The following is a 19,920-nucleotide window of genomic DNA, read 5'->3' on the forward strand; positions in this document are numbered from 1 at the left end:
CATCGTTGACATCCAGACTTTTCAGCTAATCTCCTTCCACCCTTCTGATTTCCTCTGTCCTGCATTGAACTTGCTGTCTTTGAACTTGGAGTCTTGTTGTGGTTCTGCTGAATAAAGTCATGGTCGCTTCTGTAATACACCTTCTCAAACAGCTCTGCAGGCAATGAGCGCCTCTGCTCAGCACTTCACTGTGCTCCTCCCTCAGCCTCTGGTGTTCAGGCATTTTTAGAAAGCTCCTAGGCTTATATATAATATTGCCATATATAGAAATTGTGGTGGGCATATGGACCTTCTTGTAACTGTAATGTTACCTTTCCTGTGCCTTAAAATGGGAAGTTGTTCATCAGTTGATTTGTTGGAAGTGTAGCTGAACAATTAAATTGGAAATAATTTTTAGTCAGGTATGTTAGTCTGCTTACTGCTACTGTAACAAAACTCCTGAGGTAATCAACTTAAAAGGAAGACAGGTTATCCATTTCTTTCCCTCCCTCCCTCCCTCTTTCCTTCATTTCTTCTCTCTCTCTCTCTCTCTCACTCACTCTCTCTATCTCTTTCTTTCCTTCTTTTTTTTTTCTCTCTCTCCTCCCCCTCTTTTCTTTTTTATGGCTTACAGTTTTGGAGGTTTCAGTACATGTTCTGTTGGCCTGTTGGTTTTGGGTCTGTGGCAAAGCAACACTCCCTGGTGAGAGCGTGTATTAAAGGAGTTGTCTACTTCAGTAGCACCTGGCATTTAGCAGGGGAACCATTAGGTGGGGCAGAGTGACTGCAGTGGGCACTGGGTTTTGGGAAAACAAACTCTCCATTTACCTGATTGGAATTGAACTGAACTGATGTCGTTGTAGAGGATGGTCTCCAGCTCCAAAGGACAGTCAGCAGTCATAGAGCCCACGAGAGGCTCTTCTGCTTGGTGCTAGAAGACAATTAGATCTTCTAAAACATCCAACTTAGACATTACAAGAAACCTAAAAAAGTAGCGGTCATTGCTCCTGTCCTGACAGAAATGTAAATGTAGATAAGTTTTGCTTTAATTTCTTCCCTGGCCTGGAGTTCTGACCTTCTATAATGCTCCTTGCTGGGGAGTACACCCTCATACTTCTACCCCTTCCTGTAAGAAGCATCTTACATCTTCCTTCATGAAAAGCTACAAACCTGTATTGATCGTCCCTACATCCTGTCTCTTACATAGATACTATGAAGATGGGAAAAACTAATTAGTTCTTAAGCTTTCCTGGCACAAGCGGTATCCATTTACGTCTCAAGAAACTCTGAATTAATGTTTCCAGTCTTATGAGTCTCTCATTTTACTTGGGAAAAAAATGGCTATTTGTGAAAAATCCCTGAAGATCAGTCCCAGAAGCACTCCACAGTTGAGGCCAGTCACCACATAGGATTAACCTTATAGGTTCTTCTCAGGCTCCCCTCCATCTCCAGGACAAGCCTACCTCTAGAATTTGCAAAGCTGTCCGTCCATTTGGGGTTTAGTCATTCTTTATGCATCAGCTTAGATGCCATTTGAAGACAACAGGGACCTCTGGCATTGCTTGACCCCAGGACCCCTGTAAGTTGTTTACCAGCGTGGAACCACCTGGCCAGCTCTGGATCAGAGCAGCTGAGGCCCCTGGAACCAGCCATGGAGAGAACTGAAGTGTCCTGAGCTCTGAGCATGGGAGTTCCTGGCAAACAGAATATGCTGGAAATTTTAGCTGTGTTATTGGCCAGAATGAATCTCATCAGCCTATCCCAAAAGGCTTCGTTCCAACCCCTGTCCCTCCCTTCTACTCCCTGGAGCCTGTGGAGGTGAGCAAGGTCTGAGTACAGGTTGTCAGTTGTCTCCTGTAAATTGGTGGGCCTAAAAGGACATGGTGACCTGCAGAAATTTTGAGCACTCCACAGAGGTACCTGGCCTCTTGGTTGGCCATTTCTGCTGCATGAGTAAAGAACAAGTAAATCCCTGCCTTTCCTGGGCAGAAATCCCTTGTGTGGATGGTCCTGAAGAGAACACCCAGGCATGCTTGAAGCCATTCAAATACAGTTCCCATTTGGTGGGATCCCAGAGTGCAAATAAAATCACATTCTTCAGGTGGTCCTGGAATTGTCAGGACAACTGGGGAGCCCTACTTACTAGCCCTCCTGTTTTTGGTTTTTGTTCTTTCGTGTGTGTGTGTGTGTGTGTGTGTGTGTGTGTGTGTGGTGCTGGGGTTTGAACTCAGGGCCTTGCTAGGCAGGTGCTCTACTAGTTAAACATGTTCCCAGCTCTTTCTGCTATAACTATTTTTTGAATAGGTTTTCTTATTTTTACCCTTGCTGGCATGGACTGTGATCTTTCTACCTAAACCTCCAGCTTTGCTGAGATGACAGGCACAGACTTAACCATGCCTGGCTTTATTGGTTGAGAATGGGGTCTTACTAACTTTTTTGCCCAGGCTGGCCTCAAACTGCAGCCCTCCCAATCTCTGCCTCCCAAGTAGTAGGCGTGGTCACTGTACCCAGTGAGCCCTTCTTTTTAATTGATGTAAAATTTGCCTGTGGGGAAGTGCGTAAGTCTTAAGTGAACTCTTGTAACCAAACCCCTGTCAAGATACAGACCATTTCCAACACCTGACTTTCCTCATGCCTCACCCTCACTGGAAAAACTTTGATTTCTGTTACATAGTCCTGTTCCTGACCTTCATATAAATGGAGTCATGGCATATGCTTCCCGTTGGGTCTACTGCCTTACATGTATCAGTGGTTGTTCTTCCTTATTGCTAGGCAGTGTTCCATTGTATGCACAGACTGTTAATCCATTCTCTCATTGACCTCCACTTGGCTGTTAGGAATCCTGAGCTGCTATGAGTGGGTTCATCTCAGTTACTTTCATTCCTTTTTAGATTTAGGCTTACTTCATAGGCCTTAGGGTAGGTATGTGTTTGCCTCGATGAGAAACTTCCCAGTTGTTTCTCAGAGTAAACGCCCCATTTCTTTACAGTACACCTCAGGATGCATGAGCATTCCAGTTGCTCTGATTTCTCCTCCACTTGTGTATGATGTTGGTTTTCCTAATTCAGGTCATTCTACTGGATATGAAGTATTACCTAATTGTGATTTTAAAATTTGCTTTTCCTTCATGAACAACAGGTAGTTTTTGGCCATTAATGAATGTTACCTTCTTTTTTCAAGTGTCTTATTCATGTCTTTTGCCTGTTTTTTTTTTTTTAATTTGCCTGTTTTCAAACAAAACATTTTCTTTTTATTACTGATTGGTAGGAGTTTTATACATATTCTGGATAAAATTCTTTTGTCAGAAATTTATAATGCACATATGTTTTCCCAGTCTGTGGAATGTCTTTTCTTAGAAGTATCTTTAGATGAGAGAAGGTATGAATTTTAAAGTAAGAATTTAATTAATCAAGAAATGGTCCTATACTATCAGTACCTTTCGCTTCCTTAAGTAACTTTTACCTCCCCAAGTTTGTGACACTGTTTTCTAGTGTGTTCTTTTTAGGAGACTTACAGCTTTAGCTTTTGTGCTTTGGCTAGACTCCTCTCCAGTTGACTCTTTATGTGGGTCCAGTAGTGGTCTGGGTTCATTTCTTTTGCATATATTTTTGTCAGGACTTTACTTTCCTCGTTAAATTGTGTTGGCACCTTTGTTGAAAATCAGTTGTTCATATATGTGCGGGTCTATTTCAAAAGAACCTTAAAAAAAGAATCTTTATATAGACCATATGTGGCGTGCACTGAAGTCCAGTCTGGGAAATAACAGCTCACATTGGTCAGCATTTTTTTTCTTTGAGACCGTGTCTTTACCTTTATAGCTCATGAGGAACTCACCATCCTCCTGCATGGCTCCTGAGTGCTGGGATTACAGGTGTGAACTCCTGCACTCGCTTTAGTAAGCGTCAAGCGGCTGGCATGATCTTTGACGTACGTTTCATGGGACATTCTTCACTGGTCACTGAAGAGCTGTGTGCTGTGGTAAAAGATCCAGCATTTCCACATTACACGTTCTTAGTTGCACAGAAACGTACATAAAAATTGAGGTTCACCCTAAGCCTGTGAAGGACTTTAAGGAGAGCAATGTATTTTTAACTTCAGTTTTCCTATTTGATAACTGGGATGTGTGCAGATTCAAAACTACCTGATTTGAGGGCCAGAGGTGTGACTCAAGGGGTAGAGTGCCTGGCTAGTGGGCATGATGCCCTGAGTTCAAACCCTAGTACCACACCCAAAAAATAAGCCTGCCTTGAAACTCATTTTAATTAAATATAGGCCAGCAAGACCAAAAGTAATGAAAGATATTTCCTATTATGTAAAGATGCTTTAAAGAAAAAATTGTTTTAATAGCAAGCGTTGTATGCAAAAACAGATCTGATTTTAAAACAAGCCTTTGTCTATGGGTAGAATTTCAACTTGAAAAGGTTAAAACACAGTTTGACTTACTTGAATATAGTCCAATTTAAAAATTTTGAATATAGTAAAACTGTTTCTATGAAAATATTCACTTGATTTGAAAACCAAAGGATTAATAGAGTAATATGCCAAAATTACTCTGTTAGAGTGCACCAGTCAGTTTTCTGTCACTATAACAAAATACCTAAGGAAATTAACTTATAAGAGAGTCCATGATCAGTTGGCCTCATTGCTTTGGGCCCGTGGTGAGGCAGCATGTCATGGTGGGAGCATCTGGCAGAGCAACACCTCTGACATCATGAGCCAGGGAGCAAATGGAAAGAGAAAGGGTCTGGGGTCCATAATCCTCTTCGGATACCCTCAGTGACCCAAGGATCTCCCACAAGGCCCCACCTCCTATTCCCACCACAGTGGTGATTGAGCCTTTCACACATGGGCCTTTTCACAGCATTGAACATTCAGACTACAGCAGAAAGGAAGGAGAAGTGGTGATTATCTCTTCAAACACCCTAAATTTCCAAATTGGACTTGTTTTCATGGTATATTACTGTGAAGAAGTGGTTAGTGCAAGACTGGGGCTGGAATATGGGCTCTGCTGCTGGCCAGAGATGAAGGAATTAGCCCCGGGATTCTCCCGAAGTGGGGAGAAACAATACCTGCTTCCAGGCTGGGTTGAAGCAGGTGAAAGGCTCAGAGCTGGACTACATAACTCTTGGCTGGTGTTTTTACTGTCATAGTAAAAGAAAACAAGGAAAGAATTTAAAAAACAAAAGTATATTGCACTGTCTCCTGAGTGAGATTTCTGTCTTTTCATGGTAGCGCCCCTCCCCTCCCCACTGGCTGAACTGTACGAAGTTTTGCTACCAACTCGCATTCTCCCCCAAACGGATACAAAACGGGTATTTTCTTTCCAGCTCCTTCAGGTGTATGCTCTGAAAATACCAGGTGCATATTATATTAATTATTGGAATTAACTTCTGTCTGTACAAAAGGACTTCACAAGGAAAGACATATTTCACGTTTACATCTCCATTTCTCATGCTTAAGGCAGATACCACATCCTCTCACCTGAAATACCACAGGCGCTCACCTGTGTTTGAACTTGGCAGAATTGTGCCGGCTCCTGGCCCCCATTTCGGCTCTCTCTAGCAGTTTCCTGGCAAAAGCAGGAATGAGGTGACACCTGGGAGGAGTGGCCAAGACCTGCCTCACCCCAGTGGTGCTTCCCAGCTGGAAGCAAAAGCCAGCTCGCATCTCACCGGAAGGCCTGATAGTGCCCTACTGCCGGTGGGAGTTCGTGAAGTTTTGGTTGCCTGTACTCGCCAAGTTTCACGAGAGAGTGAAGGGAGGCGCACTGTCACAGGATGGCTGTTGTTCTTGTTGGTAGTGGTGAAGGTGAGGAAAATGGCTTCTCTTAGTGACCCCTGACTTCCCAGACCTTGCTGTATTGAAGACGAGAACTCTCAGGAGGCCACTCTGTGGAGTCGTGTTTTTGGTGATGTCCTGAGCATTTGCTAGGTGCTGTCAACACACAGAGGTCTAAGATGTGGCACCAGTGATTTGACAGGTGGAAGAAACCCACTTCACATAACTTCCTCCCCCAGGAGACATCCTTGCCACCCAACCCTGTCGTCTCCCCGCACCTATGGCCTAGTCTCTGACTCCTCTGCCACACGCACTCCTCCCAGGGGCTGGCTGTCCCTGCTGGGCCACAGAGAAAAGAGGAGCAGAGGGGCATACTCACTCACGTTCTTGCTGTCACTCTGCACACTTAACCTGCTCCGCCCGCTCAGGGGAGAGGAGTCTGTCCTCACCTCGAGGCCAGAGCCCCATCCCCACCCACATGCTTCTCGCCTCAGAGGCTTTCCCCCTCTGGTCTTGGCACCTCTCCTGCCCCCTAGTTTGTCCTCTGAGCACTGACTCCTCCACTCGTCCCCATTGGTAAAAACACCGGCCTTCAATATTCCCTGCCTTTCTACGACCTCTCCATGCACCATTTTTGGAAGAACTGTCTCTGCGTGCTGCCTCCTCTTCCTCCCTATGCAACGTCTAGCTTACTGGTTTAACCCTTCTCTCTCGTCATCTTCAAAGCCAACCAAATGTGATCAAAATTCCATGCACCCGCAGTTCTCAAATCCATCTAGCTTCTGTCTAGTATGGCTCCATCACCTTTCGTCTAGTGGTGACCCTGCCCTTGTCCCTGACCTCAGCCCATTCTTCTGACTGTATTCAGTGGTGCTGCGCTGCTCACACTCTACCCATTGACTGGGGCCCCTGCCCTGCACCTGAACAGGGCAACAAGGCCCTAAAGACAGCCAGGCATGGTGGGTTACAGCTGTAATCCTAGCTGCTCAGGTGGTGGCAGTTGGGAGGATAAAAATGGTCAAGGCCAGCCCTGGCAAAAGTTCCTGAGACCCTCTCTCAACCAGTGACTGGGTGTGGTGGCACACGCTGGTCACCCTAGCTATGCAGGGAAGTACAAATAAAAGGATCATGGTCCAGGCCATCCCTGGCATAAAGTGAGACCTCATCTCAAAAGTTACCAACACAAAAAAGGGCTGGCATCATGGCTCAAGTGGTAGGGTGCCTACCTAGCAAGTGCAAAAAAAACAAAGCCCTGAAGAGTCCTAGAAGATGGGAAAGGAAGAGAATTCTTTCCAGCAGAACCTCAAGAAAACCTCAACAACATCAATCGCTTCTGCCCTCTGCAAAGCTTCTAGTCTTGGGCCTCCCGTTCCTCTATCCCCTGTTTCTCCCCTTTTCCTATTCAGAGCAGCTCAGCTCTTGCCTGAATGTTCTGGCCCTTAGTTTCACCCGTCTGGTCTGTTTGGGTTCCTCAAGGAACAGACTCTGAGCCAAGCTGCATTGTGGTCTGACTCCACTACTGAGAGCTGGGACTCCCAGGCTTCAAAATGTCACTTCCCAAGCTTGCCGTGGGAAGTGCTTAAAGCCCACATGACCCATGGTGGAAGTCAGGGATGCTTGCTAGGATGGCATGGTGACTGCTCTCATTGCTACAGATGGTACTTCCTCCAGGGTTCCACCTTCCATCTCTCTGGACCAGAGTAGAGACCAATCTTACCTGTACTGACAGCACTCTGTGATACTCTAATTGCCAGGTGGCCAAGGCAAGGATGGTGACAACGTGTGTCATCTAGTGCCTGACATGTACTTGTGTACTATGAACTCAAACACTTTCTGAACAAAATTAATCAAATGACCTATAAAATGAGCATTCCACTTATGCTCTGCATTTAACTTTTAAAACATTGTCCAGCCCTGGGGTTTTTAATTCAGAGAGAACAATGTGGAGTGGCTATGGAGTACGTTTTTAGGATACTCAGAATTTCCTTCATGCTTACGTTTTTTCCTGTTGGCCGATGATGTTGCTTGGATTTGTAGGTTCTTTCCTAGTTGTGGGGAATTTTTTAAACTGGCTGTAATGAGAGGGTCTCAAAAAACCACAAAGAAGCCTGGTAGATTCTCCTTAAGTTAAACACAAGGTCCCTTCTTATTTTCACTTTTGATCCATGTTTCTGAGCTGACTTCTATAATTATATATAAAGAATTTTATCAGAAATAATGTCTGTTTTGATGCCTGCACTGTTGACATACTTTAAAGTTTCTTTTGTACCAAATTAGAAGCCACCTTCAGGACATCTAATTCTGAGGGGTTCTTTCTTTCAGACACACACACACTCACACTCACACAGCCTGTACCGTTGAGGGTTATTAAATACAGTCACATTGTTATGCAACCTTCACCACCATCCATCTCCTGAATTCTTTTCATCTTACAAAACTGAAAGTCTATCCCTATTAAATAACAGGTCTCCATTCCCCCTGGCAGCCACCCTTCCACTTTCCATCTAGATGAATTTGACTAATTCTAGGAGCTTCCTATGATAAGGAGATTTGCATGGCATTTGTCTCCTTGTGACTGGCTTGTTTCACTTTGCATAATGCTCTCAGAGTTAGCATTGACAAGATTTCCTTCCTTTTAAGGGCGGAATAATATTCCACTGTGTATATAACATTTTGTTTATTCATTCATCAGTTGCTTCTACCTGTCCACTATTGTGAATAGTGCTGCTGTGAACATGATTTGACAAATATCTGAGTCCCCATATTCAGTTGTTTTGAATCCAGTAAGTTCTGAGCCTAAGCTCCTGGTGCTTCTGTTGTTTCTGTGGACACCTGCCTTCCCTTTCTGCCATTGACTTCGAACCATTTTCCCAGTACAGATTCTCTTCCACTTACCACGGAACTGCATCAGGATGAACCCATCAAAAGTTGAGAATAACATAAGTGGAAAATGTATTTAACATCCCTGTCTCACTGAAAATCACAGCTTAGCCGCACAGTAGGGTGTCAGTAGGTTCCCCTTGTGACTGACAGGGAGCTGCAGCACCTAGCATGGACTGTTATTGCTAGGCTGTGAAATGATCCATATTCACAGTGCAGTTTATACTGAATGCATGCTGCCTTCACACTATAATGAAGTTGAAAAATCCTAAGTCAAGCCATTGTAAGCCGGGGACATCTGTAATGTTCTTCACTGTCAAGAGTGGTGTTAGCCGGACGGCAGTGGCTCACGCCTGTAATCCCAGCTACTCGGGGCAAGATCAGGAGGATCGCAGTTTGAAGCCAGCCCAGGCAAATAGTTCTGCAAGACCCTATCTTGAAAAATCCTTCACAAAAATAGGACTGGTGGAATGGCTCAAGGTGAAGGCCCTGAGTTCAAGCCCCAGAACCACAAAAAAAAAAAAAAAAAAAAAAAGTCTGGTGTTTCAGTAAGACCCTCACAGGAATGCTGCATGGAGGAAGCAGTAGAACAGCCAAGAAATAGGATTCACTCCTACCTTCTCCACACCACTTCCTGCTGTTATCTGAAAGCATGCCAGAGATCCCTAAAATAAAGAAGAAAAACAAATCCCTCTATTGATACCTGTTTTTTTTTCTATTGTGAAAATAATATAGACAGTCTTTGGTAGTTTACTTGTAAGGCAGGAAAAAAAATAATAGCACTACATAAAGACAACCACTGTTAATATTTTGATCCACATTCTTATGGTCTTTTTAATGTAAGTTTTTGTATATTAAAGATTATATAAGCATTCCCTTGACTTAAAAGTCTTTTAAATAATTTAATGATTTTACATAGCTGAGAAATATTTATAGGTATTCATTCGCTTAAATAGCCTTCTCCCAATTATAAAAGCAATGTTTCTTATAGACAATGTCAAACATCTTAAGATTATAAAGGATAATGAAAATTTTAAGCTCTCTGCCTGCTCTCTCATAACCTTTTTAATGTGTTCCCTTTCATTTTCATTTCAAAATTAGTTTCTTCCTTTTTCTCCCTCTTTCCTCCCTCCCTACCTGGCAAAATCAATTACTTACATGTGTACTAATTTATGCCAGGCTCATGTGGTTCAAAGCCAGCCCCAGGTAAATAGTTCCCAACCCTACTTCAAAAACACCCAACTCAAAAACAGGGTTAGAGGAGTGGTTCAAGCAGTTAAGAGCACCTGCCTTGCGAACATGAGCCCTGAGCTCAAACCCCCCCCAGTACTTCCAAAAAAAAAAAAAAAAAAAGAATAACCATCACAATGTGTAAATTTATATACATTTTCACTTATCTTGTGAGTCTCAATATCATTAAATATTCTTCAAAAACCATGACTGAAGTGCATGAATTTGCTCTGGTTCATTTTGTGACATGCTGCCCTCTATTTGAGAATGTTCTGCTTGTTCCCAGTTTTTTGTTATTTATTGTCGGCACACCCTTATACAGGTAGGTCCCTTCCATGTGTCTCTGGTGGTTTCTTCAGGTCCTTTTTGTTGACATGTTATGAGTAAGTGTCATTTTAGGGCTTAAAGGATATATATTGTATTGCTGATTTCCTGACAGTGGTCATCTTACCTCACTTCACTGGCTTTTCTTTCTGTTGTCTATGTTTGTGAATTTGATTGGTGAAAATAATCTTGGTATTCACTAGTGAAATTCAACATTTTTTCTTGTTGATTGGCTTTTCTTGTGTGACTTTCTGTCAATTCACTTTATCTTTTACATTCACATACTGTAAAGTATACTATTCCTGTTATGAGCATTTTATTCTTTGTCTTCCTTTCAGTTTTGTTTGCTAGTCATTTTCCTTTTTGCTTTTCTTACAGTACTGGGAATTGAACTTGGCAATGTGCTTGCTAGGCTCGTGCTCTACACACAAGCATTTTAAACTTGAGTGTAGTCAGATGGATTTGGGTTGACAAGGGCCTTTTTAAAGCTAAGATGTATTTTCCTATCCCAGATTCAGAAATACTTCTTTCTAATTTAATTTTGAGTGTTTTTTTTTTTTCCTTTTACATCGAGCACTTTATTATTAATTTTACAGCATTTAATTTTGGTGAACGTTGTGAAGTGGGAGTTTCTTGAATATTTTTTTTTGTTCCTGGCTTTTTTATTTTGGGGGGGTAGTGGTATTGAGGTTTGGACTAGGGCTTTTCACTTGCTAGGCAGGCACTTTACCGTTTGAGCCACATCTCCAGCTCTTTCTGCTCTGGTTAGTTTTGAGATAGATTCTTGCTTTTGCCCAGGTCAGCCTCCTATTTTGTTTCCCACCATAGCTGGGATGATCTTTTTGTACCCAAACTCCCACTATAGCTGTGATGTGAACCAAAGTAGGCACTTTTTCTTACTTCAGTGCTTGGTGTCCCACTGGGGAAAATGAAGAAGCCGTGAGTACCTGAGCCAGGCAGAGGAACCGGAAGCCTTGTAGAAGTTCTCCCCGCACATAGTTGGCTCTGTCACCTGCCAGCCATGATGCTCAGCCCAGGCTGGTAGGCCCCAAAGACCAGCAGGAATAGGGTCAGAGGACCTGTAAGAGTTGGGGACTAGGTTGAGAGTGAGGCTCTCTGAATCTTGACTGTTAGGGTGGTTCATGACAGATAAGTGACAACAACTTGGCTCTTTGGAGAGTCACTTGAGCTCATGTTGAGGCTGTAAGTCAGCAGTTCATGGTGAAAAAGAGCCCCAGCCCCGAGAATCAGCATCGCTGACGGGTCTGGTTTCACCTGTGAACAGTCGTGTAACACAGCAAAGTCTCATAAAGTCTCTCCTATCCTGATTTAGACAGTGAAGGTGAGGAAATGTTTACTTTCTTAGATCAGTTCTGAAGAACTTACAGTCCAGGCAAGTGGCAGAGCCAGGTTTGCCATGAGTTTGTTGGGGATAATTCTTGGTCACTAGTCCATCTTTCTTTAATTTGGTCAGCAGGTGTGACACCAAGTTTAGTAAAATGATGGCAAATGTCACTTAATACTCCACCTTGGAAGAATTTGTGCTTCTTACCTTCCTGGACTGTTCTGAATCTACCATAAGCTTCCCTTCAGAAAGATTTCTCTCTTTTCTAATAATCTCCTTTTCCCCTGGCTACTTCTTAAGTTTAAGAATTGAAGAAAAATGAGTTAGCAGACATGAAAATCCAGAACTGATTGATGTGTCTCACCTTGCCTAGGGCTGTCGGTATAATGTGGTTTTTTCCCAAACGCTGAAATAAAAATAGGAATAGTACTTTGAAAATAATGAAGCATTTATAAAAATAATGGGCAGGAGATATAAATACTTGCTCTCAACCATGATAACTTTTTATTATTGGTATTAATTGTTCATTAACATTAGAAACAGAAATTGCACTGAGGAATAGCCAACATCTAAAACTTTTAGTTTGTAATATATTTTGTTTTAGAAAAGTAGCCCAAACAATATAACTCAAGTACTTTTTATAATATAAAGTCACTTGTTGATCAACTCATTGTTCTTATTATGGTACATTAACCTTCATCTCCCACCTCTTTTTTTTTTTTTTTTTTTTGGTTTGACCAAGATTTGAACTCAGGGCTTTGAGCCTGCAAAGCATGTGCTGTCCCACTTGAGCCACACCTCCAGGCTCATCTCTCATTTTTTGATTTGTAGGGTGGGTCATAACTTACGCAATACACAAGGATAATTCAGACACTACTTAGTGATGGCCTACTTAGAAGTTTTAGATACCTGAGATGAAGTCTGTGGCTTTAACATTTTCCTCTTGAGAATTCATTTACCACAGTGCAGTGCCATGCCTCTTGATGTCTAGAACATGTGTGAATCTGGATAGATCCAAGCAGGTTTCTTTGTTCTCCTGGAGTGCACAGCACCGTATACTAAATACAGCATAAGTATTTGTACATAGGTGCAACCTGTGTGTGTTTGATTACATTCTGTATTACACGATCTGCAGATCATTTTGAAAAATAGCCTTTCACATAAGCCTTGAATGGAGGAGATCTTCAAAGAATCAGTCCCTTTGATAGTTAAACTTGAATTTCTGTGTACTGCTTTGATCTTATAATTTTTTTTTAACAGTCCGGGGGACTTATTTTCAAGGCTTCCAAACAAATGCTTAATTTCTCAAAAGCTGTGATACATTCATAGGTCAGTCAATCCTGAAGACTCGACTTTGAAAATAAACTCCTGCTAAGTTTGTTTTTTCTCATCGTGCTAATACACTGCCTAATTTTCTTTGCTGTGGGTCACATGATTCCTCCCGTCCATAACACACGCACTAAAAATTCTCACTTCCTGATTGAGCCATCAAGATTACGTAAAATGTAAATCAGCCTGAATGCCTCCTATGAGCCGGAATTTTTTTTAAAGGGAAAATGCTGTTTTCTTTTTCTGTTTCATTATTAACCCCAGAGGGGGTTGTGTGTTTGCTTATTTATTTATATTTGGTGATGAGAAGTTGTTAAGGGATTTTTTTTTTCCCATCCCTTCCCTTCCAGATTGAATCGGACTTTGCTTTCACTATTAAAAAAGTGCCAACTAGATAGACTGTGGGGTGGTACAGTTGCAGGGCCAAAATCAAAGTGACTCCTATTGCCAAGAGATTTGTTTACTTGTTTCTCTTTTTGTGATCCAAGCTAAGGGTACAGCAGCTCTGAAAAGGTAACCATTTGCTCTTTTGGAAGTATAATTTCACCTTTCTGCTGCCCGATATACATGAAAGTCATTTTTAGCACACAGGATGGTACTTGTTTTAGCAGGGGCATTTAAACCTGTCACAGTTTTGCAATTGTCATAGGAATAGCATGATGTTTGGAGGGTCTTTTTAGTAGTTCCTTAGCCTGAGTTAATTTCATTAATTCTGTGTATCTTTCTTTTTACTCCTCTCTGACCAACAAGGGCAATAATGGCTCGGATGTGTATTTCGTGTTCTTTCTGTCTTGACTGTAGTTCAAGGACTGGATGCTTTGTAAGTGGTTTCAGTAAAGGAATGAGATTGTTATCAGTTGATATCAGATAGGTGAAATGTGGGTTTGTAGTTACTCTGTAAAACGCCACTTGTCGCTGTGGGACCAGGACTCAGTTTTATTCAAAGAGGTGAGCTGTAGAAGACGTTCCCACAGAAGGTCTCTGTTCCAGTGGTTCAACCATCCTTTGCTTTGATTTGGATGTATTTAGATCAGTAAGTGGGGGAGACAGAAAAGAAATGTATCAGACTTACAAGAAAAAACTATTTTTTTTAAAAACACTACACTCAGGTACAGCACCCAAGGCATGTTCTATAAAAGTAAAACAAAACTTCATAAATTTGACTTTCACAGACTTAAGCGTGCCATACTCTGTGAAATTCTAAAACATAAAAAGATAAATTCTTCTCTTGAAATCTTCTCTTGAGAAGTTTGTGGGAATTTATATTGTGGGTGGAAAGTAGGTCGGATCTTCTGAGAGTAAAACTCTGGGCAGGAATCCTGGCCATTATGGTATGTGGTGAATGTTGGACGCCCCTCTCCTGGGCACAGAGGGGATCAGAAGAGAGAAAGGCCTGGACTGGGTTGGTATGCGAGGACTTTAAAAAGTGTCAGGTGTCGGGTGCTTTGGCTTTCCTGTAAAATTGGTCGGAAAGATGAGACTTCTCCAGAGGCCCCACCTGACTGTTAGGGGTTTAGTGCTAGTGCCCTGCCCTTACTGTCCTGAGGAGCATTTGTGCACCTGTGGACCATGCAAGAGCTGGGGAAGCAGGGTGTGCCGCCAACAGCAGGAAAGGTGCTAATGCACAGCCCGTGACGTCAGGGGTTAGGAGCCCACGGTTTCAAAACACTGCAGTAAACAAGGGCAAAGTGTCCCGTTTTGCCGGAAGGAGGTTTGTTTTTACAAGCTGGACAGTACATGGATGAAGTAATTTTTCTAAACAAGCTTCATATTTATATGTGTTTTTTTTTTCAAATTTAAAAAATTAGATGGGACTTAGCAATGGTTACATTTTTAAGCATGTATTTATTTCTGTCTTTTTTAAAATTGATTTTTCTGTTTCTCACAGAGGGAAGGAAAAATAGTTGATCTAAGACTGTGAAATGCAGTTTGAGAGAGCATGATAGCACCCAGTCCTTTCAAAGCACAGCGAATAGCAGTGCAGCCGAGAGTAAGGTATGCCTTCTTCTTTCGTACCTTTGATTCTTATTTGGACAGGCATGTTAAGTCCAAGAAAGTTCATGACGCAGAACACTGCTGACTGTGTGGCTCTCGTCTTAATGCCTTTTCCAACCTTGAACCTGAGAATGCCAGAGGCTCCAGCCTCTAGATGTTGGTGGGAGCAGTTGTGTGGTGGCCACAGGGTTCCCGAGGTAACAAGTGGGTATCGTGTGTGTGTGTGTGTGTGTGTGACAATAACAGTGGGGCCACGTGGCACTCAGAGGTCACCTCGGTGTGCCCTGAGGATTCCGGGTCCTCAGAAGTGTCTTGGGTGTTTCTGGGCTGAACTGTGAACTTGGCCCAGGGTGACATGCGCAGGCGCTGTGTTGCTCCACAGCAGACCTGGGTGTGAGCGCACACAGCTGGAAAGCGAAAGCAGGGGCCTTGAAGGAGTTGCTGTCATCCTGTGCCCAACCTGCTGCGCCCAGAGCTGGAAAGCAAAGTAAGTTTGTTTCTTTGCAGCCGGTCTCTCCTGTGTGCTTTTTCTTGCTAGCATTGTTAGACAGCCAGAATCTGGCAAGTGCCATGGTTTTGGGTTTTTTTAACTTTTATTGGGAGGTGGAAGATGGAGTTTGTTATATAACTAATTGCATCTTTTGTCTCTTTTTAAATCTGTCTTTCCACATCTAGAGTGCTGGCTTGCTTTTTAGAGATAGGAAGAGATTGAAATGTATTGACAAGAAGGAAGCAGAAAGGTTTTTTGGTTTTGTTTTGTTTTTAAACAGTCCAAGAAGTTTGCCACTAGGTAGATGACAGTGACATAGACAAGGCTTTCTACATGCTGTGACCAGGAGCCCCTCCAGCAAAGCAGAGAAGCAAGAAGGGTGCTTGTCCCCAGGCAGGTGTGTGGGCTGAGGTCCCCAAGTGAGAGCCGTGCGGGAACCAGGTGGGAAGTGGTCACGGACAGGCGGCTGAAATTTAAATCCTGTCAGGAACAGGAAAGGAGCTGAGGGCTGCATGTGGTTTAATGATGTTGAAAAAAGCATGTAGGCTGGCATAACGTGTATGGAGACCTCGTCTTGGCAACAGAAACTGAGCTCTCCCTTCGTGTTAGAAAGTTTTGTGCCTTGTACATTTCCCCACTTATGCAAAAGATCCTGTCACACCAGCCGAAATCTGCACTTGGCCTCCATCTTCATTCTGTTTCTTCTCTATGCTGAACCTGTCTCCAAGATTAAGATACAGTTCTGTGGCTTCGAAAATACAAAGCACGCGAAATGCAGAGTGGCTTGTGACTTGTAGTAAAGTTATCCTTCCTTATCAAATGGACTGGCTAGAATGTTCCTGGAGAATGTTGTTGCTTTTTTTTTTTGACTTGATTAATTATACTTTAAAGGTAGAAGGAGAAGACAGCATGTGAGCACAGTGCAGATTTGGAATCTAGAAGCAGGTTTTATTTCCAAATCTAGTGTGGGATGTTGTGTGGATTCACCTTGAACTCAAAGCGGTAGCGATGGGACTTGGGTGGCTGCACTACACTGAAACGTTTCAGACTCCTCATGCAGACGTCTGAGAAGACTCATTCAGCCAACAACCCTGAGTGTGTTCCTTCTTACAGCAGTGTGGTTCGAGCTATAATTTTTCACAATTACATTTACAGAGATTGAGTTTGTAAATTACAGATCAAGGGCAGTTTGGAACAAGGGTGAGTGAGCACAGCGTTTGCACCGAAGCGGCCTTGTTAGGATGGTGCTAAGCAGGCAGGACCGTTCCCTTGTGAGCGCCCCTCCTAATTAAAGGGGAAGGTGGCTGCCATCTGTCTTCTTTCATTCAAGGCAGTAGGGGGCCTGGGGTGGAAGGAAGCAAGCCCCCCTTTTATTTTCTCCCACTCTTTTTTTTTATAGTCAGCTTTCTCTCTAGTCAGTGACCCAGAAGGTCATTGGTGATCTGTCTATCTCAGAATGAATAGTTCCGTAAGCATACATGGCACTTGCAAAAAAAAAAAATGTCTATAACGTGCATTTGCCCATTTGGAACTCAGCTCAGACTGCATCTGAGAATATTGTCAACTGAGATTGCCACTGCCTGTCCCTGTCCCTTTGGTGTTTGAGGCTACTGCTGGCAGGAAAAGTGGAAAGTTTTACTGATTTTTGCTTCTTCGCTAAAAAGCTGTTTGCATTCCACCAGGCATAATCAGAAGATGGCAGCATGTGACAGGGTCCAGGGCGTGGGGGGGACACCTGTTAATTACGCTGCATACATGTCATCTCGGTGCAGAACATGGCAAGGATGATGACGGATGTCCACCTTGCTCTGGGTTGGCTTCGTGGACCAGTCACTGGAATAATTCACATTGTTTGTCCTTCAGCTAAGCAGCAAGCTTGTGACAGCCTCCGTCTCATGAGAACTTGGCACAAGAGAATTTAGTGAGTTTGGGGTCATGGCTTAATTGCTTCGGAGTTGTTGAGTACTCATAACAAAACAATTGAGGCTTTTGCCTCTGTTTCCCTCTCTGACATTGGACAAAATACATGCTGTTTTTAGATGTATTGACGCAACTATGAAGGAAAGATCTTTCATAAAACTTTATTGGAATTGAAAAATTCTACAGTTTTCAAAAATTCTTCAGTTACTTTTATTTTCAGTTTTTATATGCGCTAGCAAAATGTTAGTCATCTTGAGAGATTGGGTCTGTGTCGTGTTGGCTCCTAGGGAGCAGTGCGAACTCCTCAGCATATGCCAGATTGCAGAAGTCTCTTTGTGACACGGAAACGTGGTATTTCTTATACCTGTGACAATATACGTGTTAAGCTCAAATGTGAGAGTCAAGTCTGTAATTTCATTTGCAGCTCTTTTTTCAAATCTGTCGCCAAGTTGGTAATGAGCTGTCTTGGAAACAAGGGTATGTTTGTGCTGTGGGACTGGGGACAAGTGAGTGTGGGTGTCTGCGGACACAGGCGTCCGGTGCGGGTAGTCACATCATGCCAGAGAAGTGGGTGTCCTCTCCCAGTCTATCTCGTTTCATCTTTTTTTTATTTTGTAGTTTTTTAATTTTTTCATGTTTTTAGATACCCAACTACTACCTATCCTTTTTATGATATGAGTAGAATTAATTCAGTTTTTCTCTTTACTATTTATTTCAAAAGGACTAATCTAATTAAAGAGAGTATGTCTATAAAGTGTGACAGAGGTCACTTGAACTCACATGGCAAGGGACTCAGACATACCACTGGATCTAAACTTTATTGCCACGGTGCCATCTCTGCCAGGGACAGGAGACCCTCCTACCTGCCGTGGCCTGAAGAACTTTTCCCCTTCTCCCGCTGTCCACAGTGGTGGAAACCTCTGTCCTCCAAGGTAAGAAGGAGCTGGTAGTTAGTGCTGATGAAGAAAGCAGACGATCCAGCCAGGGATCAAAGGCCCAGACCCTTGCTGCCAGCGCCCAGTGGGCCGCCCATCCATCCCTAGAGTCTGCACTGCAGGTTCGGAGGTAAACAGCTCATGGTCCCAGCATGCAGGAGACCTTTGAGTGGGGTAAATGGCGTCCGAGAAGGAGCAGCTACAGACCGGCAGGTGCCACTGCTGAGTCACACCTAGTGTTGCTAGAGCCCAGATGGAGTGAAAACAAAATTTGAAGATAGAGATTTGGTGGGAAAATCAGAGTTGCACATACAGTTTATAAAGTCCCTTACTTTAAACAGAACTGTGAAAATGGAAGTCCTTGGGCAATCTCTTGTTTTAAGGATGAGGAAAGTAGTATTTATTTCTGAAATTCTCAGTTGGAAGACTTTCATTCTATAAAGCTTTTTTTTCCCCCCCAAAAGAAATGTGGCTCTTCAAAAGATGAGACCCAAAAAGGTTTTTTGGATGTTGTTAGAATAACTTTGTGGTTTTAAAGGAGACTTATTTTTGAGGGGAGAGGCAGTTCTGGGGTTCGAACTCAAGGCCTCAAACTTGCTGGGCAGGTGCTCCGCTGCTGGGGCCTCCAACTCACCTTGCCTTTGGCTATCTTTCATATAGGGCCTCGTGCCTTACGTCCAGGGTGAGCTTGGACCATTAACCTCCTACTCGCACCTCCTGCGTGGCAGGGAATATAGCTTTGTACCACGAAACCCAGGCTTTTGGTTGAAATGTGGTCTTGCTAACTTTTTGCCTCCTGAGTAGCTGGGATTACAGGTGTGAACCACCACACCTGACCCAAAGGACATCACTTTGAAGAACGGTTCTTTTGTATATGTTAAAGTTGGACCCTTGTGGCATCCAGAAGGTGCACAAGCATCACATGTCAGGCTTACTGCTGTGAGTAGCCGTACAGCAGCGAGAGACTGACCTGAAGGTGGTTTGTACCTGAGTATGAGGGGAGAGGAGGTTTCTTCACATCTCCGTTCATTTATATTCCAAAGGGACAGAATTTCTTTCCGTAGCCAATTTTTAATTCCTTTGTGGATAATTTCACTTGAAAATTACTTGTGAGAGGCTGGTGGAGTGGATCAAAGCATGAGGCCCTGATTCAAACCCCAGTGCCATCAAAAAAAAGAAAACATTGTCATTTGTAGCTGGGCACCGGTGGCTCATGCCTGTAATCCTAGCTACTCAGGAGGCAGAGATCACGAGGATCGCGGTTCTGAGCCAGCCTAGGCAGATAGTGCTCAAGGCCCTATCATCTCAAAAAAACCCTTTACAAAAAAGGGCTGGTGGAGTGGCTCAAGGTGCAGGTCCTGAGTTCAAACCCCAGCACTGCCAAAAAAAAATTATTTGTGAGGTGCCACTCAGTGTGTAGGCTCTGACCTAGGAACTCAATGAGGTCCAAGCTTATTGACTGCGGACACTGAGGTCCCTCTCTGTGGGACTCTGGCAGTGTAGACATTGGGCTGCCATTTGCTGGGTCCTCAGGAAACTGAGTGTGGCAGTGTGAATCAGGACCCAGTGCTGCACAGGTAAAATAAAGAGTAAAGGTAGAAAGGCGGCATATAAAAAGTACAGACATCAATACATTACCCAACACGAGTTTGTAGAAAAGCACACTGATCTGAGGTGGAAGTGAGGGGTGAAAGACACGCTCCCAGGATAAAGGG

General features: G+C 43.3%; 1 long non-coding RNA gene across 5 annotated transcripts in view; it reads left to right on the forward strand.

Moving 5' to 3' along the window:
* Positions 1 to 19,920, forward strand: part of LOC141419659 (uncharacterized) — a 165,061-nt gene that overhangs the window by 98,241 nt on the left and 46,900 nt on the right. The window contains exons 5-6 of one of the 5 annotated variants that reach the window (XR_012444282.1): positions 14,754 to 14,860; positions 15,243 to 17,662. The exons of 1 other annotated variant lie outside the window; for it this stretch is intronic. This is a non-coding gene — a long non-coding RNA (uncharacterized lncRNA). 3 more of the 5 variants (XR_012444284.1, XR_012444280.1, XR_012444286.1) reach the window with 3 other exon arrangements.

The sequence above is a fragment of the Castor canadensis genome, chromosome 2 (genome assembly GCF_047511655.1).
Source record: "Castor canadensis chromosome 2, mCasCan1.hap1v2, whole genome shotgun sequence".
NCBI lineage: Eukaryota > Metazoa > Chordata > Mammalia > Rodentia > Castoridae > Castor > Castor canadensis.